Genomic DNA, 24,934 nt, shown 5'->3' on the forward strand with positions numbered 1-24,934 from the left:
GCAAGTTTCCTTTGACTCCCGTTGGAGGCTATTTATGACAATTTGTGACCGGTCGCAACTATTAGGTGGGGCGAAACACTGCTACAACAACAACATTTGAGAAAAGAATTTGGTACTCATTTCGCTCTATAATTTGCTAACAGTTTAAAAAGAAGTGTACTTTGTTTTTATTATTTAATTATTGTTAAATATCATACCATAAATATAAGTTCACGTTTAGTAATTACAGTTACAGGCGACACACAATTGGCCGCAACCGCTAAAGAATAAAAGCCATACTTTTATGAGCCGCCGCTCAAGCGTGAACGTATCGATGAGGATAATTACGATAACGATATGTTAAATACAATTACCCTACAAGACAGGTACCCGTTACCTAATCGATTACTTAATCATTACCAATAACTTGGTCACCAATTATCGTCTTAATGATTTTTACATTGCTGTCGTGAAAAAGGTAACCCATGCGCTCTCTCAAAATAGTGTACGTGTGACTCGCTTTCTCGCTCTTACCTATTGTGTTTTCGACATTCCTTCTCGCTCGATGTTATTTACATTTTTAAGCTACTTCATTAGGTATGTTTTCGTTATCGCTAACCAAAACATATACAACAACAACACAGGTAACTGGCCTATCGGTTACCCGTACCGGTTACCTTCTGTCAATTCGCTTTTTATATGAATGAAACGCGTCCCTTTTGTTTAAATAATATTTAATTAAGAATAAATTATGTATACAATGGTTTTTACAAATAATTTCCTTAATTTTCTAGTAAACCTTACATATGTGCATATTTATATGTACAAACTACATATGTAAAGATGTAAACTCATTCGTGGTCGTGCCCTTTCTGAAACCATTTTGAGTTTCGAAGCTCACACTGATGGTGCTCAATTTTTCCTGCGCGGGTGGTGTTGTTAGTATCAGTTTGCATAGATATGAGTGTTGTAGATATAATACCGGAATATATGCAGCCCCATTGCGTGCTATCAAAGTCGATTTGCAGGTGATGTTGAGCGTTTGAACTTAACCCTTTCCCATAATATGCGTGGTAGGGCCTTATATGTGATACTAAAAAGGCCGACGGACAGTTGTCGCAGTTTTCTTGTTTGAGCAAATGTACGTTCTTCTTACAGCCACAGCTGGAATATTGCTATGCCCACATCGTCAAATCGAATTACCTAGAATGAAAAAGAAACGAATATCAGTAAGGATAGATAATAAGTTGTTAATATAACCGGAAGTGCTTAATAAATACAAGATACTCAAGGGGATTTCAGATAACCAGAATCAGGACCTGTAAAGTAAATTCAAGTGAACTTCCACCATGCCAAGGCATCTTCCGGTAGCGGGGGTACCCGAAGATTATAACAAGGGATAATTGATAGATGTTGGGGTAATAGATAGTAAATTAGGCGTGCTACAAAAACAAAAACGAATAAATGCAGATGACTGTTTAATCCATTATGCGAAGTTTTTTGAATGGATGTGCAAATTGAAACGGGCAAAGTACTGCTAAAACTGCTTTCCCCCAGTAACCCGGGAACGAATTGATATGACTACGTCTATTTTTCTTTAGCAGCAGTGCCGAGCACAAATTCCCTTTTGGACAGGAAAGTAAACGTTTGGTTGTCTGCAAGTTTATCATATGCCAGTACAGAACATACTCGTTTGCTGGATCTGAGCAGTACATCTAATTTTCCCAGATTTTCTGGGTTCAGCGAGGGTATCCTCCTGAATCGTGCATGTGTACCCTGCTGCCTTGCCTGGCCGCTCACCCAACAACACCAGGCACGACTGAACTTGCCTTGCGACACCCAAAGTGCACTCACGCTTCTCATGGCTCCAGCGGGTTAGTGGGCTTAGAGTATACCCGTGGTAGCTATGCCTGTCGTAAGAGGCGACTAAAATACCAAATTGATTCAAGGGGTTGTGTAGCGCAATCCTTTCAATGGGTTGACAGCGCAATATATAGGCTCTCCAACCCAATTGTCAATGTCACCTACCCGTGGCGAATCCTGTTTCTTTAACAGCCGAGGCTCTGGCGACCTCATGTTCCTTATGGATCTACACTTGAAGGCGCTTAGTTAGCTGACATCGCTTACTTAACCGGTAGATTCTAAAGTAAAAACCAAAACACAAAATATAGGTTAGGTTGAAGTTGCCGGTTCATGAGGATCTCACATAGACTGAATGAGTCCGTAGTGTTACCAGAAGTTTGTTTTAACGACCAAGCTGAAAACCCTATCAAGAACCAGGACCTATGTTATAAAAAAACTCCGTCCTCTTGACAAATAATAGAAGCTTCCTAGGACTTAAGCCACTTGCTGCTTCTAGGTCTGACAGCTTTATCACTCCTAAAAGCTGGATCCTTAGCCTGGCAAGCGCAGGGCACGATATTTCTCAGGGGCCCGGTATTTCTCGGGGGGCCCGCGATTTAGAGGTAATAAGACATTTTTTTAATTCAGGAGAGCCTTTAGTTGTTCCATGTGGAAATTTTAAGCCGAATTTCAAAAGCAACGAATATTGATAATGATTTTTTACCTGGTCCCTCGAACAGTGAGGAGACAATAAAAATATCAAACAAAAATATATGTGAATCCGAAATCGTAAAGTTTTCGTGGTAACACTGATGAAGGTTCATCTTCAAAAAGCCTTCCAACAATACCACCAACTTTGTATCAAAGTCTAGATTATTTAAACGACTTCGATATCGGTACCGTGAATAATGAGTTTTTGCGATCTGAAGAAGTCAACGAAATAATTCGTCGAGGTCATCAAAAGTGCCCTGTTATTTTTCCACGTGATTGTCATGACGAGGCATTTCCTACCTCGTTGTTAAACAGAATCTTGCCAAATGGAGAGAAAGTGAAGTGTCACTGGTTGGTGTGGAGTGCCAGTAGCAATGCTTTTTATTGCCTACCATGTCGTCTGTTAAGCACCAATACTTTAAATCGACCTAAAATTTGTTGTCCTGGCGAATATTCGAAATTCCAGGTATGGAAGAAGCTATACGCTAAACTGCCATCACACGAAAATACTGAAGATCACATTAAATGTTATATTCAATGGCGATCTTTACAAAACCTAATTTGAAAGGAGGCTACAATTGATACACTTATCAATGAACAGCTAATCACTGAAACTCAAAAGTGGAAAGAAATTTTATATAGAATTTTGGACACTATTTTTTTTTTTCAAAAAGCGAAAGGATGGACATTTTTTGGGCATCTAAGATCTCATAAGCCATTATGATCCGATACTTAGAGATCATTTGGAGAAAGTTAGGATTTCACAATAGCAGCACAAACGTTTACAAGTTCACTATCTTTCCCCAGACATTCAGAACGAGTTTATAGAAATTTGTGCAAAGCATGTGAGGGAAACTTTATTAGATCAAGGCAAGAAAGCTAAGTATTTTGCTATTATCGTTGATGCTATGCTTGATGCTAGTCACGTTGATTACGTTCATTTTGCGCTCACTCCATTTCAATTCGAAAGCAACAAATTTGCAATTCCAGAACAGATTTTGGCTTTCGTGAATTGTAACCAAAAAACTGCTCAGAAAATCGCTGATCTAATTTGCCATACATGATTGAAGATTGTCGTGCACAAGGGTACGATAACGGCGCCAATATGAAAGGAGCTTACAACGGAGCACTACGTCACATTCTCGACAAAAACTCGAATGCTGATTACTCGCCTTGTGCAGCCCGCAGCTATGATAGCGTTTTCTTTTCTGGAAAAAGTGTTTTCTTTTCTGGAAAAAGTGTTACGCAAGCGTTGTTGTTCTATTCTAAAAAACAGGCAACGCCTTTACGGGGTTTTTCGTTCTTTTGTGAAAATTCTTGCCTGCTCGCAACGCAAAAGCGTTACACTTTTACCCTGTATAAAATGGCGGTGTGGCAGTGCAACTTTGTGAAACTCTCAATTCGCTCTTAAGTTCCACATATACTCTGTTAATATGAGTGAATTTGGTGAGTTGAAATGTTCTTTGTATGCACTATAAATGTTGACCATTTTCTGGGGTATGAGTACCTCTATTGTTGTTGTTGTTGTTGTAGCGATAAGGTTACTCCCCGAAGGCTTTGAGGAGTATTATCGATGTGATGGTCCTTTGCCGGATACAGATCCGGTACGCTCCGGTACCACAGCACCATTAAGGTGCTAGCCCGACCATCTCGGGAACGATTTATGTGACCACATTAAACCTTCCTCCCCATCCCAAGTTCCATGTACGGCTGCAATTATTTTCTTCGGCAGCACTCCACAACGATGTGACATCCTCAAAAAAAATCTACCTAGCTCTCTTCATAGTCTTTCAGCCAAAAGCCAAATTTGACTGCGCAAGCACACGGCGATGTTACCGGCATTCTCAAGTACATCCACAAGTTCGAATGTATCTTGCTGTCCTGAATTTGGTTCAAAACCCTACCATTAATGAAAGAAGCGTGGTCCTCCAAGCGAGTGACGCCACCACAGATGTTGAGGTCCGACATCTAGATGCCTTATTAGCTGATTTGAAGTTGATCAGGAACCAATGGGAAACAATTTTAAACGAATGCAAAACAGTTGCTATTCAATTGAACATCTCGCCAAAGTTTCCGGACATTCGAAAGAGAAAACCCAAAAGGCGTTCTGAAGATAATTTAAATGAGATGATTACGGATGATTCAGAGTCTGATTTCAAAAACAATACATTCTTGGTGATCGTTGATTCGGTAATCACTGGCATTACTGAACGGTTTGCAACTATGAGAAATTTAAACGAGACGTTTTCCTCTTTGTGGTAATTTGAAGACATGGATGAAACTACGGTTCGGGCGAGCGCAGCAGAATTTGTCGAAAAATACAAGTCAGACATTTCTCAAAGCTTCGAATGCAAAATAATTCACTTGAAACACATTTACGAAGCAAATTTTGATAAAGGTCTGTCACCATTGGAATTGCTAAATGCCGTCTATTTTCAAAATATGTATACAATTTTCCCCCAACTTTTGTATTGGTTTACGTACATACCTTTTGCACTTTACCTGTCACTGTATCTAGTGCAGAACGTTCCTTCAGCGTCCTTTCAAGAATGAAAGACTTTCATAGATCGTGTTCATCTAAAGAGCGAGTTTTAGGACTTGCCACGCTTTGTGTTGCATCCGTTTTGGAAAGACAGTTAAATTTTGATATTATTATAAACAATTTTGCAGCGAAAACAGCAAGTAAAGCCACTCTTTGATATCCGAACATTCTATATTGAATAATTAAAATTTATAATCATCATTAAATTTATCAGAAATGTATGAAAATGTTACCAAATAACTAGAAAAGATTATTTGAAATAATATGTGGCTGTTAAAAGAGAATTTTATTTCTACGTTACAATAAAATAAAACAAATAGTAAATATTCTGTGTTAATTTTATTGTCAGCTCTTAGCCAAAAACCATTTAGTTGATGTGGCAAAAATTTTTTTTGATGTAATCCATCAATAATGATTTATGAATGAAACGTCATTAATTCACGTTGATCAAATGTATTAGTGGATTTTTTATAGGGGGCCCGTAATTTTTTTTAGTCCCGGGCTCGGATTTTCTCTCTACGGCCCTGGTTCGAAGACGCCAGAGGGGATTGAAGCCAGAGTCTCCGGACCCAGAGCCAAAATATCAGTACCTCTAAAAGCACATACGAGCAGCTTTCAAGCGGAAGTATTCGCTATATGTTGGTGCGCTAAGCTGAACCTTCAGCGCTGATACTCCAATGAAACAATTGCCATACTCAGTCAAACAGTCAGGCCCCACTAAAGGCAATTGTGGCGTTCGAAATAAAGTCAGCACTGGTCCTTGGGTGCACAACGTAGTACTGTTGCACTGGGTCCCAGGCCACAGGGGAGTACAGGGTAATGAGCAGGCGGACTCTAGTGTTTAGTTTGTTGCGTCACTCCCACAAATTATCATCCTCCCAGCAGATCCATGCAGCGGGTCTGCGCTATACTCTCCTCCTCCGGGAAGGTATCGAACCCAATCCGTGTCCTTCTCCTGACCCCGGTCATACTCTTGTCAGTGTGTCACGTGCAAGGGATGGTTGCATCGGACAGGTTGCTCTGGGCTTGATCCCAAAACCCGACGTCCTCCTAACTTTTACAAATATTTTGTGGCTTCTTGTTGTTCACGCCCTCATTACATTATGAGAAAATACGGCACCTGAGAACACAGCCGTATGAAGCTGAAAAACACAAGCAGGTCCTGAGTGAACTCCACAAACAGGCGTCGGACCTCTATGCCAGGAATTGCCCGGTGAATCCTGTACTCAAAGAAAAAAACTAGCAGAGTTGGAACGCACTCTCCCTAAGGAAACGGGAGTCACTCTAGCCCAACATCGATCTGGATACTGTAACAGGTTAAACTCTTACCTATCCAGAATCAACTTCGACATACAAAACATATGTCCTGCTTATAATATGTCCCCACATGACACCAACCATCTCTTTAGCTGTATTGTGGAACCAACGCCTCTAACACTCCTCTCATTATGGTCCACCCCTGTTGAAACTTTCTGTTTCCTTGGACTCCCGTTAGAGGACATTGATGACAATTTGTGATCTGTCGCACCTATTGGATGGGGCGAAGCACTGCTACAACAAGAGCAGGCGGACAACCGGGAACGAGACACAGGAACTGCATGACCCATGGATCCCGAGCCGTTCCTGTCAGTTGGCTCACAGGGGCATTTATTAGGAGAAGGGGGGGGGGGGGGGGGGGAGAGAGAAGAACACTGGAACAATACGCCAGATTTGAGACAATCTAAGTTACTGTTAGGAAGTTATAGCACAAGTCGCTACAGGGCAATAATAGACCTATCGAAAGATAACCGAAGAATCCCAAGAGCTATTCTTACAGGGCATTATAAACTGAGCAGCCGTATGCAGAAAGTGGGCATACTATCGAATAACACATGCCGATTTTGTGATCGATCAGCAGACGGCGGACCATATCCTCCAAAAATACGAAGCAATCTCAAATCGTAGGGCTAAGTTTATGGGCTCACCATGGCCAGTGCATTCCCACATTTAATCCCTCAAGCCAAGAACTCTGCTAGAGTTCATCAAAGAAGTCGGCTACGATGAGGTGCTGTGAAGGAGATGTGCAAGTCACTGGGCAATCCTCAATAAATTATCTATCTACGTTCCGGTAACAAGCACCAATGAGGTACTAACCCGACCATCTCCGGACCTATTGATATGACTACATTGAACCTTCTAGGGATTGAATATTAATAATGACCGCAATGCGAAAGTCTGCTAAAATTTACCATTCTCCATGGAATGCTACATATATAACTTCCCACGTTTTGAATCAGTAATGGAAAGAGCAAAATATACTAAAATTTTAACTGGTTGTGGGTAAGGTGTTGATGTCCTCTCTTAACGCAATGTAATGGCAACGGCGACGCAGGGAAAATAATAAAAATCCTATATTATGTATTTCCGACCGGTTCTTATTGAATCTGAAGGTATATTATTAGGCTTTTCCGGTCTAAGTTTTTGTTTTTAAGTGCGAAATAAAATTAAATGATTCCACTTTTCTAACCCAACGTTTCGCTAATAACTTTTTAGCATCATCAGGGGTATGTGTTTATTTGTTAAATCTGTTACAAACAACAAAATACAAAAATGTTAAATTACATACAATTCTATTGAGTTTGGTAAATCCGTATGAAAAATCAACTAAAAACAGATAATAATACATGAAAAACCAACTTACAATATTGCACCTTGCCGAGGGGTTTTCCTCTTTTGAAATTAATTAAAACTATTGTCTTTGAACATACAACACTTTTGAAAAACATAAAAACATTGAACATTTATGGACAGTAAATCAATACCAACTTAACGCTATGGTAATCTCGTCAATACTAAAAACTATTTTCCTAAACACATAATGTAAGCAGATGCTATATTGTCTGTATCTTCTTTCTTGTTAATCGTCTTTTCTCTTCTTTCCATGATTCTCAGGCTTTCTAAGGTGTATCTTGTTGTTTCTTTCCGTTCCCTGTCAATAATCTTCGCATTAGTAAAGTCAGCTGAGTGTCCACTTGATAGTATGTGTTGTGATAACGCTGTACTGTTCTTTTGTTTTCTTATATCCGCTTCATGTTCGCCTAGTCTAACACCTAAGGGACGCTTTGTTGTGCCAATATATATTTTGCCGCATTCTTCGTTTGGTTTTCCTTTACAAGTAATTTCGTAAATAACGTTGTTTTGTTGATGGAGATCTACAGGATACTTTGTTTTGTAAATATCGTTGACAAAGTGCGGTTTGACTTATAGGCAAGTGTTGTGTTAGTTGTTTTTATTATGCTGTGATCAATATTTTCGGTAAGCTTGGGTATGTATGTGACGCTGTAAAACTTTTTCGCTGCTTTCGTTTCTAAATTTGTTCTTATGTTAGGTTGGTTGCTGGATTTCATGATTTCTTGGTTTATTAGATCTCGTATTAAATTATTAGGATAATTGTTGCTGCGTAAAATATTATAAATTTTTTGTATATTGGCATTATGAAAAGTTTTGTGGCTTAAGGTCAAAATTTTATGTATGAAATTTTTTGCTGTTTTAATCTTATATTTGGTCGGCTGCGAGGAAAGGTAGTTTATTAGGCGTCCTGAAGGGGTAGGTTTTGAATACCAGTCAAGAAAAAGGTTGTGTTTCTCCCTATGGATGCAGACATCAAGAAAAGGTATTTTGGAGTTGGCTTCTATTTCCATTGTAAATTGCAGTTTTTTGTGATATTTATTCAGAATATCTAGAATAATGTTCGCGTCGTTACGTTTAATTATCGCCAAAAGATCGTCTACATATTTACATATACATTTTATGTCTATATCAAATCGTTTCTTAAGTTCCAAAATAGCATTGTCAAGTAAGTCATCCATAACAATGTCAGCTATTGTAGGTGAAATTGGATTGCCCATAGGCATTCCAAACATTTGCGTATAAAGCTTATTATCAAACATAAAATAATTATTATCTTTAAGACAGAAATCTAGTATATCCTGGAATTTCGGCTTTGGAATATTGGTTTTTTCTTTTATTTGGTTCCATTTTCCTAGAATTATTTTCGAGGCTAACATTGTTGGTATGTTAGTGAACAATGAAACGACATCAAAGGACACTAGAACTTCATCATCACATAATTTTATATTGGCTAATCTATCTTTTAGGTTGAACGAATTCTTAACATTGTATTTTTCCGATATTAAAGCTTGTAGAATATCTCCAACGTAATTTGACAATTTGTAGCAGGGGACCATAACTGAAGAAACAATAGGACGTAAAGGCATTTCAGGCTTATATATTTTTGGCAATCCATATATTCTAGGTGCCAAAGCCGCAGAGCAAGTGAGTTGTTGTTTCTCTCTATAATTGATATGTTTGTTTTTGTAAAGCTCGTCCACTATTCTGTTGTTTTTCTTTTGTAAAGTATTTGTAGGGTCAGTTCTTGTTGCTTTATAAGTGCTTTTGTCTTCGATTAGCTTACTCATTTTCTCTATATACTCAGTTTTATACATTGCTACTGTTTTCTTTCCCTTGTCAGCCTCTGTTAAAACAATTTCGTTCTTGTATTTGCCGACGAACGCTTTCGCCTTATAAAATGCCGCTAATATAAATTTTTGGGCTTCATTATGCTTAATGTTACGCTTAAATTGAAGAATTCTATTGCTCACTTTTTTACGCGCAATTTCCTTATCCTTTTCGTTTTCTAATGATTGTATAATTTGTTCAATTTCAGCTATGATGTGTATAGGTGAAAAATTTGATTTTGTTGTTGGTACTGTGAATTTTTTACCAAGTGACAATATCCATTTAACTTCGTTAGGGAAATCAATCGTTGTTTTATTTACGAACCAGTTATCGTTTGTTGTTATGTTAAGCTTCTTCATTTTTTCGTTCTTAAGTTTATTTATTTTCGACGTAAGTATAGCTCTCTTTCTTTCTGCGATCCTGTGACTGAGGAAACTTTGCTTATTGACAAATGTGTTAAATTCGACCTCATTTAAAGTATATTTTAATTGCTGTTGAGCCTGATTTAATAGATCTTTTGTAAGCTTGATAAGATTAATACAGCAAAAAATTTCATACAGAAAATTTTGACCTTAAGCCACAAAACTTTTCATAATGCCAATATACAAAAAAATTTATAATATTTTACGCAGCAACAATTATCCTAATAATTTAATACGAGATCTAATAAACCAAGAAATCATGAAATCCAGCAACCAACCTAACATAAGAACAAATTTAGAAACGAAAGCAGCGAAAAAGTTTTACAGCGTCACATACATACCCAAGCTTACCGAAAATATTGATCACAGCATAATAAAAACAACTAACACAACACTTGCCTATAAGTCAAACCGCACTTTGTCAACGATATTTACAATAACAAAGTGTCCTGTGGACCTCCATCAACAAAACAACGTTATTTACGAAATTACTTGTAAAGACAAACCAAACGAGGAATGCGGCAAAATATATATTGGCACAACAAAGCGTCCCTTAGGTGTTAGACTAGGCGAACATGAAGCGGATATAAGAAAACAAAAGAACAGTACAGCGTTATCACAACACATAATATCAAGTGGACACTCAGCTGACTTTACTAATGCGAAGATTATTGACAGGGAACGGAAAGAAACAACAAGATACACTTTAGAAAGCCTGAGAATTATGGAAAGAAGAGAAAAGACGATTAACAAGAAAGAAGATACAGACAATATAGCATCTGCTTACATTACGTGTTTAGGAAAATAGTTTTTAGTATTGACGAGATTACCATAGCGTTAAGTTGGTATTGATTTACTGTCCATAAATGTTCAATGTTGTTATGTTTTTCAAAAGTGTTGTATGTTCAAAGACAATAGTTTTAAATAATTTCAAAAGAGGAAAACCCCTCGGCAAGGTGCAATATTGTAAGTTGGTTTTTCATATATTATTATCTGTTTTTAGTTGATTTTTCATACGGATTTATCAAACTCAATAGAATTGTATGTAATTTAACATTTTTGTATTTTGTTGTTTGTAACAGATTTAAAAAATAAACACATACCCCTGATGATGTTAAAAAGTTATTAGCGAAACGTTGGGTTAGAAAAGTGGAATCATTTAATTTTATTTCGCACTTAAAAAGAAAAACTTAGACCGGAAAAGCCTAATAATATACCTTCAGATTCAATAAGAACTGTTCGGAAATACATAATATTTAAACTCGGAAGGCCTGCCGAATAATCTGTTTATTTTTTCTGCTACGAACAACATTTACAAAGCCAACCAAAATGAAGCATTTTTACAAGCATATAAGCTATAAGCATGGAAATTTAGCATGCATATCCCTCAAACACTACAGCAAACAAATACAGAAATTATCTAAGCATAAAGAAGATCTAAAATTTCTCTTAGAATGCAAACGATACGAACTTATCCCTTATCACCTAACAAATTCAATCAGACACATTGAAATTAACACCACTTCTGAAAAGATAAGACAACAGATTGATAAGTCAAAACAAAGTTTTCTAATGAAAATATTAAATTTAGAAATTAAGCAAACCAACATTAACATCAAGCTTACAAAAGATCTATTAAATCAGGCTCAACAGCAATTAAAATATACTTTAAATGAGGTCGAATTTAACACATTTGTCAATAAGCAAAGTTTCCTCAGTCACAGGATCGCAGAAAGAAAGAGAACTATACTTACGTCGAAAATAAATAAACTTAAGAACGAAAAAATGAAGAAGCTTAACATAACAACAAACGATAACTGGTTCGTAAATAAAACAACGATTGATTTCCCTAACGAAGTTAAATGGATATTGTCACTTGGTAAAAAATTCACAGTACCAACAACAAAATCAAATTTTTCACCTATACACATCATAGCTGAAATTGAACAAATTATACAATCATTAGAAAACGAAAAGGATAAGGAAATTGCGCGTAACAAAGTGAGCAATAGAATTCTTCAATTTAAGCGTAACATTAAGCATAATGAAGCCCAAAAATTTATATTAGCGGCATTTTATAAGGCGAAAGCGTTCGTCGGCAAATACAAGAACGAAATTGTTTTAACAGAGGCTGACAAGGGAAAGAAAACAGTAGCAATGTATAAAACTGAGTATATAGAGAAAATGAGTAAGCTAATCGAAGACAAAAGCACTTATAAAGCAACAAGAACTGACCCTACAAATACTTTACAAAAGAAAAACAACAGAATAGTGGACGAGCTTTACAAAAACAAACATATCAATTATAAAGAGAAACAACAACTCACTTGCTCTGCGGCTTTGGCACCTAGAATATATGGATTGCCAAAAATACATAAGCCTGAAATGCCTTTACGTCCTATTGTTTCTTCAGTTATGGTCCCCTGCTACAAATTGTCAAATTACGTTGGAGATATTCTACAAGCTTTAATATCGGAAAAATACAATGTTAAGAATTCGTTCAACCTAAAAGATAGATTAGCCAATATAAGGTTATGTGATGATGAAGTTCTAGTGTCCTTTGATGTCGTTTCATTGTTCACTAACATACCAACAATGTTAGCCTCGAAAATAATTCTAGGAAAATGGAACCAAATAAAAGAAAAAACCAATATTCCAAAGCCGAAATTCCAGGAGATACTAGATTTCTGCCTTAAAGATAATAATTATTTTATGTTTGATAATAAGGTTTATACGCAAACGTTTGGAATGCCTATGGGCAATCCAATTTCACCTACAATAGCTGACATTGTTATGGATGACTTACTTGACAATGCTATTTTGGAACTTAAGAAACGAGTTGATATAGACATAAAATTTATATGTAAATATGTAGACGATCTCTTGGCGATAATTAAACGTAACGACGCGAACATTATTCTAGATATTCTGAATAAATATCACAAAAAACTGCAATTTACAATGGAAATAGAAGCCAACTCCAAAATACCTTTTCTTGATGTCTGCATCCATAGGGAGAAACACAACCTTTTTCTTGACTGGTATTCAAAACCTACCTCTTCAGGACGCCTAATAAACTACCTTTCCTCGCAGCCGACCAAATATAAGATTAATACAGCAAAAAATTTCATACATAAAATTTTGACCTTAAGCCACAAAACTTTTCATAATGCCAATATACAAAAAATTTATAATATTTTACGCAGCAACAATTATCCTAATAATTTAATACGAGATCTAATAAACCAAGAAATCATGTATGAGGTGGGTTTTGTCTAAGGCTGGGGTAACACTCAGTCAATCCAGAGTCGAGTAAAGGTCCCACAAACCCCTACTGAATAAATACACGATATTTATGTGTTACGAACGCACGCACACACGGCTGGGGATATTAGGCGGACAGCAGCTTTCCGTGCAAAGATGGAGGCGGTGGCTAATAGGCGTAGTAGTAGCGGAGGGGTCGGTACGGTGGTTTAGCGGCGGTGCAGTAGCGGGCGGGATGGTACGGTTGTCCGGGAGCAGCGGCGGGATCAGCGCGGCGGCCGGACGGCGGACAGTATTAGCGGACGGATTGGTACAGTAGTATGAGCGCAGTGGCTGGACGGCGGACAGTATTAGCGGACGGATGGGTGTAGCGGTATAGACGAAGTGACGGCACCAGCGAACTGGATGGACGGTGATGCAGCGGCTTAACGGCGGTAGGATGGCGAACGGCCAACGGTCGTCGTAGCAGCGGCGTGACGGATGCAGCGGCTCAACGGCGGTAGGATGGCGAACGGCCAACGGTCGTCGTAGCAGCGGCGGGACGGATACAGCGGCTCAACGGCGGTAGGATGGCGAACGGCCAACGGTCGTCGTAGCAGCGGCGTGACGGATGCAGCGGCTTAACGGCGGTAGGATGGCGAGCGGCCAACTGTCGTTGTAGCAGCGACGTGACGGGTGCAGCGGCTTAACGGCGGTAGGATGGCGAACGGCCAACGGTCGTCGTAGCAGCGGCGTGACGGATGCAGCGGCTCAACGGCGGTAGGATGGCGAACGGCCGACGGTCGTCGTAGCAGCGGCGGGACGGATACAGCGGCTCAACGGCGGTAGGATGGCGAACGGCCAACGGTCGTCGTAGCAGCGGCGTGACGGATGCAGCGGCTTAACGGCGGTAGGATGGCGAACGGCCAACGGTCGTCGTAGCAGCGGCGGGCCGGATACAGCGGCTTAACGGCGGTAGGATGGCGAACGGCCAACGGTCGTCGTAGCAGCGGTGGCACCAGAGGGGCGACGGTGCGACGGCAGCGGCGGTGGGCTACGGAGCGCGTACCAGGGCAGAGAGAGAGAGAGAAAATAGGCCGGCGACGGGGTTTACCTGGACAGCGGCTGCGTGTTCCGGGCGGGGTCGGATAGGCGTACCAACGGGCTGGTATTGGTCGGTCGGCTGCAACGGGATCTCTAGTCGCTCTTCTTCGGCAGCTGTGGTAGTCGCGGGGTCAGTCACCTGCGGAAGAGACTGCGAGGACTCGTTAGTGCTGGTTTCACCGCTGGACACCCCCGCCTCCCTACTTGCACACTAGTAGAAGGTGCGTAAGGGGGGCGGGGTTGTACCAACCGATACACCGTGGGCCGACCCGTGGGCGGAGGGGAAGTGCACCTTAACGTCACAGCGGTAGCCCCTGTGCGCACGCATCGGCTCACGGCCGAAACCAGAGCTGAGAGGAAGGGGTGAAATGTCATGAAGGCATCGGGCCGCTCAACACCTAGGAGGGCGCGGGGGGCAAAGCAGCACAAGGCATCCTCCCCGTCGTCCTTACCTAAGTGAAGGGTGACCCCCGCCATGACGGCGCCCCTACCACTCAGCCAGCCAAAGCTAGGACTGAGGGGGAGGGGTTGTATGGTCATTAAGGCATCGGGTCACACAATACCTAGGAGGGCGCGGGGGGCAAAGTAGCACAAGGCATCCTCCCCGTCGTCCTTACCTAAGTGAAGGGTGACCCGCGCCATGACAGCGCCCCTTCCACTCAGCCAGCCTAAGCTAGAACTGAGGGGGAGGGGTTAAATGGCCATGAGGGCGTCGGGCCACTCAACACCTAGGAGGGCGCGGGGGGCAAAGTAGCACAAGGCATCCTCCCCGTCGTCCTTACCTAAGTGAAGGGTGACTCGCGCCATGACGGCGCCCCTTCCACTCAGCCAGCTAGCAGGAGGGAAAAATATGTCTTTAAAAAGACATCCACTCCCGCTGGCTCACCTGCGAGGACTGAATTGCGAAAATGCAAATTCAGTGTTTATATGGGTGGTGACGCAAACTGGTTGAGAATTCAACGCACCATTATTGTGATTTTCATCGGTTCGCAATTTAGTTGGTTGTTGAATATGCTATAAAAGAAGTGGTTGTTGGCTATGCTATAGCAAAATAAGTACAGGGAGGTTCAGGTTTAGGTGAATAAGGAAATACAGGGGGAGTTACGTTATTGTAACGTTACGTTACAGTCCCCCTCCCACTTCGGTTGACGGAAAGCTGCGGTGGGGGAAAGGTGGATCTCCAGGCATGGCCTAGGTATTATGCCGGTGTGCGTGTGGGCGAAGCACTTTATTTAAAAAAAAAAATATTTTTTCCAAAAATATACAGAGTCATTCTACTTAAGTCTAACAGAGTTAATGTTACTATTTCAGGTTCAATTGCAAAAAACATCATTCTAATTAATTTAAAAAAAAAATTTTTTTTTTTTTTTGTCGGGGGTGGAGTTGTACTGAACTGTATCCGTTGTCATACTTCTCTCGTTCCCTTTTGATGTTATGTAGATGTATATATGAAAATTAATTTTTTTTTTTTTTTTTTGTAATTAGAAAAATAATTCACATTTCATTTTCTCTTAAAATTAACAGAGGGTGCATATATATATAAAAATAGAAAATTTTGGTTGGTCTCGTCTTCCTTCTTCAGTGCCTTATTCGATTGGTACGATTCGTTTCGTTCCCATGAGTGACACCTTTGCGTGTTTGTCATTTATCACTTCTACCCTCACCCGCTGTGCTTTCCACCGGAATGTCCAGGTTTTCTTGGATTGGTTGGCCGGGCGTTTTAGCCTTAGTTCTCTAAAAAATTCCTCGGGATCCGGTAATTTTTTTTTTGCGCTGTTTTTGTTGTTTCGTTGGTTTCGGGGGCGTGCCGTTCTTGCGGCTCTGTCGCCGACTCCTTCTCCCGGATGGCCATTAGGTGGTTTATTGGCGGCCCATGAAAAATTTGTATGCGTTGTATCCTTGGTTTGTTTGCCGGCCATAATGTTGCCTCAAACGGTGGGTGCCACGGCCGTATTGGTTTTGGTGAGTCCGGTGGTATGGGTTGCCGGTGTTTTTGACTCATGTTGGATGGTCTGGTTCCTGGAATGGAGAGATAAACGGGTTGTTTATGATTCGTACGGCTTTAAGTCTTGCAAGTGTGCGTGTGCGTGTTGCCGCTTTGGTTGCTCCGGGTGGCCTAATTTTACCGTGTTCGTCGAAACGTATTCCATCACCAAGTACGGGCCGGAAAATGTTGGTGCTAACTTCTGGGCGAATTTGTCTGCCGCGGATGAGAGTGGGTGGTCCCTTTTCATCACCTGCTCACCTATACGTGGCTTCCATTGCCGTCTGCGTAAGTCGTAGTGTTTTTTCTGTTGCTTTGAAGCTTTGGCTAGATGCCCTTTTATCTCGTCCCACAACTTGGTGATGGACGGTGGTACGGTTGGTGGCTCTGCTGGTACTGCTCCCTCCGTGCGCACTTGCTGCGGTGCTGTAAGGTCTCTACCGAAATTGATTTCTGCTGCTGATGCTGTTGTAGATTCGTGGCTGGCCGTGTTTATCGCGAATGCTATTTGCGGTATCTCCTGGTCCCAGGTGCGGTGGTCGTCCTTGCATCGATGAGCCATCATGGTTTTCACGACTCGGTTGGTTCGCTCGGTGGGGTTTTCGTGCGGGGCGTAGGCTGCCGTAAACTTGTGATCGATGCGGTGGTCGTTCAAAAACGTTGCTAATGCCTTCCCGACGAATTGTTTGCCATTGTCTGTGAGGAGGGTTTTCGGGCAGCCAAATCGGTATATGACTCTTTCTTGGAGTGCCGTTGTCGCTTGGCGCACTGGGATCAACTCCACCCACTTGGAGAATTTGTCCACCATTACGAGGAGGCAAGTATTTCCTTGCTTGGAACGGGGTAGTGGCCCTACGAAGTCAGCGGTTACTATTTCCCACGGTCGTGATGATTGCATGGTTGCCATCAATCCTGCTGGGCGTCTTTGCTCGACTTTGTATTCTGCGCATCTGATACACTTCCGTACGTGTTTGAGGACATCGCGGAACATCCCGGGCCAGTAATAGTTCTGTTGTGCTCTCTTAAGCGTCTTCTTCACCCCGAGATGTCCGGCGGCGGCGGCGTCGTGGACTTCCTGTAGTACGTCCTTTCGTCGGTCGGCTGGGATGCACAGCTTCCATTGCGGTGACCGCGACAGTTGATTTCTCGGGGAAATGTGGCGGAAGAGTCGGTTATCGACGATCTGGTAATCTGGATGTGCTTGAGGTTTTTGCCGCACCTGTCTTGCTTTCCTCTCGTGCCAGTCGTTTGTTCCGTTGGTTATGGTGTACAAAATGTCGTCATCGGCGTGTTGTAGCGGGCAGCGGGAGAGTGCGTCGGCTACCACGTTCTGTGCTCCTTTTCGGTATTCTATCTCGAAATTATATTGTTGCAATTCCAGTGCCCATCTTGCCAGACGTCCAGAGGGGTTTTGGAGTGAGTGCAGCCATTTTAGTGAGTGGTGGTCGGTGATGACGGTGAAGTGATACCCCTCCAGGTACGGTCTCATCTTACGGATACCCCATAGCACGGCGAGGCATTCTTGTTCGGTGGCCGAGTATCGCTTTTCCAGCTGGGTTAGGCTTCGGCTGGCGTAAGCTACTACGTTCTCATGGTCGGAATGGCGTTGATAGAGCACGACGCCCAGGCCCTCTCCGCTCGCGTCGGTCTGGAGAAAAAACGGTCGAGAGAAGTGCGGACAACAAAGTATTGGCGCGCTGGCGAGCTTATCCTTGAGTGCTTTGAAGGCGTGATTTTGTTGCGCCTCCCATTTCCAGACTTGTCCCTTTTTCAGCAGTTGGTTAAGCGGCGCGGCGAGCGTAGAGAAGTCTGCCACGAAGCGGCGGTACCATGACGCGAGTCCAAGAAAACGGCGGAGCTCTTTGAGCGTTTTCGGTGCGGGCATCTCCTGTACAGCGGATACTTTTGCTGGATCGGTGTGAATTCCTTTCGAACTGATGATATGTCCTAGGTAATGGAGTTGTTGCTGGACGAAGCTGCATTTTTCGAAGTTTACTTGCATCCTGTGTCTTTGTAGGCGCTCGAACACTTCCCTCAAGATCGCCAAGTGTTCTGCGAAGGTGTCTCCCAATACGATGATATCGTCCAGGTAGGCGAAAACTTTTGGTTGGAGTTCGGGTCCAAGTATCGAATCCAGAGCGCGTTGAAAGGTAGCCGGAGCAGAGTGTAGGCCAAATGGCATGACTTTCCACTGGAACAACCCTCTGCCAGGAACTGTAAATGCGGTGTATGGTCGGGATGCTCTGGCGAGCGGGATTTGCCAGTAGCGGTTCTTCAAGTCAATGGTCGAGATGAATTTCGCCTCTTTCAGCTGGTCGAGAATGGCTCCAATTTGCGGCAACGGGTAAGCGTCTGGTTCGCTGGCGGCGTTGAGTTGACGGTAATCGATGCACATCCTCCACGTGCCCGGTTTTTTGCGGACTAGCACGATTGGCGAGCTGTACGCGCTTCGCGATGGTTCTATCCTTCCTCCTGCTAATAGCTCGTCTACCTCTTCGTTGATGACTTGTTGCATGGCCGGGTTGCGGGGGTAGTATCGTTGCTTCAGCGGTCGGTTGTGTTTGAGACGAATCGTATGCTCGGCTGCAGTGCTTGGTCCGATGATTTCTCCAAACCGCTTTTGGTGATGCGCCAGGAAGTTTCCCAGTTCCGTGTTTTGTTCGTCGCTCAGGTGTTCTCGGCTCGTCAATGCACATAGCGTATCCAGTTCGGGTGCTCTCTTGGTCACGGTGGCCTCTAGCGGCTGACCATCCAGCGTGAGGATGATTCCCCTCTGTCTTAGGAAGTCCATTCCGAGGATTACCTGTTCGGCCAAGTTTGGGATAACGGATAGCATCGCGTCTGTGGTTCGTCCTTGATACACAATCCTTGCCGGGTAGGAGTTCGAGGTAAAGACACACGTCTGATCTGCCAGCTGGGTGCTTCGCTTGTTGGGGCGCGCCTTGATGTTGTTCTTTTCTAGGTGTTTCCGTACGGTGTCATCTACATAGGATAGGGTGGCGCCGGTGTCCACTAGTGCGCGCACGCTCATGTCCTCGATGAGCACTGGTATATAGAATCGGCCATCTACTTGTGGTTTTGCGGTCGATTTGCTGGCGGGTGGTTCCTTCGGCTTCTCTGGTCGGACGTACGGTGCTTGGCGGCTTCCTTTAATAGCGTTGGACGGCGTTCGGGGTGCGTTCTCGGTAGTTGGGCTAGTCGGAGGGCATGGGCAGTCCCTGGAGAGGATGTTGTCTTGGCCACACCGGGAGCAGAACTTCCTCCAGGGGCCCTTACATTGGAAGCGGTGGTGTCCGCGTTCCTTGCAGCGCCAACAGCACTCTTTGCTGTCGTATTCCATGGGTAGGTGGTATAGGCTGTGGGCCACCATTTTTCCCTGTTTCGCTTCCTCGCCTCTTAACAGCTCATACTCTTCCGTTAGCCCCAGGAGTTCCTCGATCGTCCTAAACTCGCTGCGTTTGACAAAAAGGCGGTATTCCACGCGTAGACCATCATAGATCCGTTCGAGGTGATTCTCTTCGCACATCGTCGGGTGAAAAAAATTTTGCACCTCCCTCCGCAGATCGCTCCAGCGGTGTATGTGTTGCTTACGGACGCGGTACCATTGCAGTGCTTTCCCACGTAGAAGCTCCGGCAGTGTTGGGAGGAGTCGGTCGACGGGGATGCGGTAGCATTCGGCAAGCTCCTCTATCCTCTCAAGAAATTCGTGCAGTGACTCCTCCCCCGAAAAGTGCAAGTCCCAGCGGCGAACGGTATTCATAAGTTCACCGTCGCTCATTTCGTCTCGTTTTGGTAATGCGTTCTCTCCCTTTCCTCCGTGCGGCTGTGGGCTGTGGATCTGGATTGAAGGGATCGGCTTTGTTGTTGGCTGGGGTAGCGTAGCGAACTTCCCCTCTTCCTCGTTCACTTCTCGTTCCAGCTCTTTCAACAGGTCTTCACTGGATTTCCTGGCGCGTTTCGCTCGCACGTAAGTACTCAGTGCGCGGCGCAGCTCGGCTACGGTTTGGCCTTCCACGTCGATTCGGTGTTCCTTGCACTCCTCGATCAGCTTCTCCTTCCTAAGTAGGTAGATCCAATTGAGCGAGTCGGTGTTCAGCAGCGTGCCTTCCGGAGCCTGTGTGTGTGTTGTTTCTAGCGGTGCGTTCGTCGAACCCGCCCCGGCAGTGTTGGTGGTGGTTGTAGTTGTTTTTCCACGGTCATCTGCGGAGGAGGGTCCCTGTTCGGGCGCCATTTATGAGGTGGGTTTTGTCTAAGGCTGGGGTAACACTCAGTCAATCCAGAGTCGAGTAAAGGTCCCACAAACCCCTACTGAATAAATACACGATATTTATGTGTTACGAACGCACGCACACACGGCTGGGGATATTAGGCGGACAGCAGCTTTCCGTGCAAAGATGGAGGCGGTGGCTAATAGGCGTAGTAGTAGCGGAGGGGTCGGTATGGTGGTTTAGCGGCGGTGCAGTAGCGGGCGGGATGGTACGGTTGTCCGGGAGCAGCGGCGGGATCAGCGCGGCGGCCGGACGGCGGACAGTATTAGCGGACGGATTGGTACAGTAGTATGAGCGCAGTGGCTGGACGGCGGACAGTATTAGCGGACGGATGGGTGTAGCGGTATAGACGAAGTGACGGCACCAGCGAACTGGATGGACGGTGATGCAGCGGCTTAACGGCGGTAGGATGGCGAACGGCCAACGGTCGTCGTAGCAGCGGCGTGACGGATGCAGCGGCTCAACGGCGGTAGGATGGCGAACGGCCAACGGTCGTCGTAGCAGCGGCGGGACGGGTACAGCGGCTCAACGGCGGTAGGATGGCGAACGGCCAACGGTCGTCGTAGCAGCGGCGTGACGGATGCAGCGGCTTAACGGCGGTAGGATGGCGAGCGGCCAACGGTCGTTGTAGCAGCGACGTGACGGGTGCAGCGGCTTAACGGCGGTAGGATGGCGAACGGCCAACGGTCGTCGTAGCAGCGGCGTGACGGATGCAGCGGCTCAACGGCGGTAGGATGGCGAACGGCCGACGGTCGTCGTAGCAGCGGCGGGACGGATACAGCGGCTCAACGGCGGTAGGATGGCGAACGGCCAACGGTCATCGTAGCAGCGGCGTGACGGATGCAGCGGCTTAACGGCGGTAGGATGGCGAACGGCCAACGGTCGTCGTAGCAGCGGCGGGACGGATACAGCGGCTTAACGGCGGTAGGATGGCGAACGGCCAACGGTCGTCGTAGCAGCGGTGGCACCAGAGGGGCGACGGTGCGACGGCAGCGGCGGTGGGCTACGGAGCGCGTACAAGGGCAGAGAGAGAGAGAGAAAATAGGCCGGCGACGGGGTTTACCTGGACAGCGGCTGCGTGTTCCGGGCGGGGTCGGATAGGCGTACCAACGGGCTGGTATTGGTCGGTCGGCTGCAACGGGATCTCTAGTCGCTCTTCTTCGGCAGCTGTGGTAGTCGCGGGGTCAGTCACCTGCGCAAGAGACTGCGAGGACTCGTTAGTGCTGGTTTCACCGCTGGACACCCCCGCCTCCCTACTTGCACACTAGTAGAAGGTGCGTAAGGGGGGCGGGGTTGTACCAGCCGATACACCGTGGGTCGACCCGTGGGAGGAGGGGAAGTGCACCTTAACGGCGCAGCGGTAGCCCCTGTGCGCACGCATCGGCTCACGGCCGAAACCAGAGCTGAGGGGAAGGGGTGAAATGTCATGAAGGCATCGGGCCGCTCAACACCTAGGAGGGCGCGGGGGGCAAAGTAGCACAAGGCATCCTCCCCGTCGTCCTTACCTAAGTGAAGGGTGACCCGCGCCATGACAGCGCCCCTTCCACTCAGCCAGCCTAAGCTAGAACTGAGGGGGAGGGGTTAAATGGCCATGAGGGCGTCGGGCCATTCAACACCTAGGAGGGCGCGGGGGGCAAAGTAGCACAAGGCATCCTCCCCGTCGTCCTTACCTAAGTGAAGGGTGACTCGCGCCATGACGGCGCCCCTTCCACTCAGCCAGCTAGCAGGAGGGAAAAATATGTCTTTAAAAAGACATCCACTCCCGCTGGCTCACCTGCGAGGACTGAATTGCGAAAATGCAAATTCAGTGTTTATATGGGTGGTGACGCAAACTGGTTGAGAATTCAACGCACCATTATTGTGATTTTCATTGGTTCGCAATTTAGTTGGTTGTTGAATATGCTATAAAAGAAGTGGTTGTTGGCTATGCTATAGCAAAATAAGTACAGGGAGGTTCAGGTTTAGGTGAATAAGGAAATACAGGGGGAGTTACGTTATTGTAACGTTACGTTACACATGAAATCCAGCAACCAACCTAACATAAGAACAAATTTAGAAACGAAAGCAGCGAAAAAGTTTTACAGCGTCACATACATACCCAAGCTTACCGAAAATATTGATCACAGCATAATAAAAACAACTAACACAACACTTGCCTATAAGTCAAACCGCACTTTGTCAACGATATTTACAATAACAAAGTGTCCTGTAGATCTCCATCAACAAAACAACGTTATTTACGAAATTACTTGTAAAGGAAAACCAAACGAAGAATGCGGCAAAATATATATTGGCACAACAAAGCGTCCCTTAGGTGTTAGACTAGGCGAACATGAAGCGGATATAAGAAAACAAAAGAACAGTACAGCGTTATCACAACACATAATATCAAGTGGACACTCAGCTGACTTTACTAATGCGAAGATTATTGACAGGGAACGGAAAGAAACAACAAGATACACTTTAGAAAGCCTGAGAATCATGGAAAGAAGAGAAAAGACGATTAACAAGAAAGAAGATACAGACAATATAGCATCTGCTTACATTACGTGTTTAGGAAAATAGTTTTTAGTATTGACGAGATTACCATAGCGTTAAGTTGGTATTGATTTACTGTCCATAAATGTTCAATGTTGTTATGTTTTTCAAAAGTGTTGTATGTTCAAAGACAATAGTTTTAAATAATTTCAAAAGAGGAAAACCCCTCGGCAAGGTGCAATATTGTAAGTTGGTTTTTCATGTATTATTATCTGTTTTTAGTTGATTTTTCATACGGATTTATCAAACTCAATAGAATTGTATGTAATTTAACATTTTTGTATTTTGTTGTTTGTAACAGATTTAACAAATAAACACATACCCCTGATGATGCTAAAAAGTTATTAGCGAAACGTTGGGTTAGAAAAGTGGAATCATTTAATTTTATTTCGCACTTAAAAACAAAAACTTAGACCGGAAAAGCCTAATAATATACCTTCAGAAAAATCCTATAAATCTACTGATCATAATTAATTAATCCCTCCCTTTCTGTGCAGTTGTATGCATACATACATATGGGGTTTGTTCTCCAAACGCCATTTAAAGAAATCAATTGGTATTTACATGAACTTCGAACTCTTTGGTATTTGCCTTCTTCAGTTGATTATCAACAAAAGCATGACAAATTATCACTAACAAATTCATACATGTTGTTTATATATTTAATATGGTAGGCAATTTACTTACCCTTTCTGGTGCGATGATCCTGGACAATCGGGCCTGACTAGACGAGATTTATTTTGCTTTAACATAGCGTGCTTAACGCGAACCATATCATGTTAGGGCACAATTTCGATTATGCAACCAATCAAAGAAATGTCGTGCTTGTAATACTGCTATGATAGCAGCAGCAGCTCCCGGTGGCGGCACATAAACAACAGTTGCATGCGGATCAGTTGCATTTTTTGCTTCGGCTACCTATTCAATTTTAATTCACATTGCATTATCTACTATTGCAATTTTTAATCAATACAAACCAATATAAATTACCGAAGCAAATACTGGCAAACCAAGATGCGTAGTTCCACCCTTTTTTGGGAAAATACAACCAACCAATTTTGTACCGTATTCCAAAGCATGTTGGTTGTGGAAAGTACCTTGTTTACCGGTAAATCCTTGGCAAATGACACGTGAATCTGCATTTAATTGTGGGTTTCTTGTTGTTTTGGCATATCCTGAGCTGAATCGCACCCCGGCAGAGATGATATATATTAGAATAATATAACATTTTTTTTATTATTTAAAAATACACATACGTATGAATGAAAAGCAGAGAGTAAATAATGTTGCTTTGGTTGTAGCGATAAGGACACTCCCCGGGAGCGATTTAGTATGACCACCTGAAACCTTCTAGGCCATCCCGTCGATTCTATACAACTTTCAGATTCTAAAAACGGATCTCGACACGCGTCTTTTGATACAACCTTTGTTTAGGTTGTGCACTGTCTTGAAAACGTTACCTTTTTTAGTTTTAGAAATCGAATCTTCCAATTCCAATTGGTGGCAAGAGGACTTGGCTGCCTCTAGTTAATTTAGAAGTGCCTAAACAGCTAACACACGTCACACCTAAAGGTCCGTAGCACAAGCACTTTTTTAGTTTAATTACCACAATTATAGTTTTTCATCGTTTTAAAATGTTTCCCGGAATAATTAATAAATTGTCGTATTAAGATGACGCTGTCATTTCGATGACAGCAAGAAACGTCGATGTGTTAGTGGAGAGCGAAAAAAGCTTTGAATGTGTGGGTGAACTAGTTACCTCCGTCTTGTAGGGTAAGATATTCCAAAATTCGATGACACAAGC

The 24,934-nt window shown here is 43.6% G+C and overlaps 1 protein-coding gene and 1 long non-coding RNA gene across 4 annotated transcripts in view; one reads left to right on the forward strand and one right to left on the reverse strand.

Annotated features, from left to right (window-relative positions):
* The window catches only part of LOC137246669 (transcription factor E4F1-like), a 123,413-nt gene that overhangs the window by 2,190 nt on the left and 96,289 nt on the right, over positions 1–24,934 (forward strand). The window lies entirely within an intron of this gene.
* Positions 773–24,869, reverse strand: LOC137246668 (uncharacterized). Of its 3 annotated transcripts, none has more exons than XR_010951638.1 (4): positions 24,387–24,869; positions 24,108–24,310; positions 23,818–24,048; positions 773–1,182 (listed from the first exon to the last, which is right to left on the reverse strand). It is a non-coding gene; the product is annotated as an uncharacterized lncRNA (long non-coding RNA). The 3 variants fall into 3 exon arrangements; XR_010951636.1 differs by having other exon boundaries at positions 776–1,182; positions 24,121–24,310; positions 24,387–24,867; XR_010951637.1 differs by having other exon boundaries at positions 776–1,182; positions 24,121–24,310; positions 24,383–24,867.

This window comes from Eurosta solidaginis, chromosome 3 (genome assembly GCF_040869045.1).
Source record: "Eurosta solidaginis isolate ZX-2024a chromosome 3, ASM4086904v1, whole genome shotgun sequence".
NCBI lineage: Eukaryota > Metazoa > Arthropoda > Insecta > Diptera > Tephritidae > Eurosta > Eurosta solidaginis.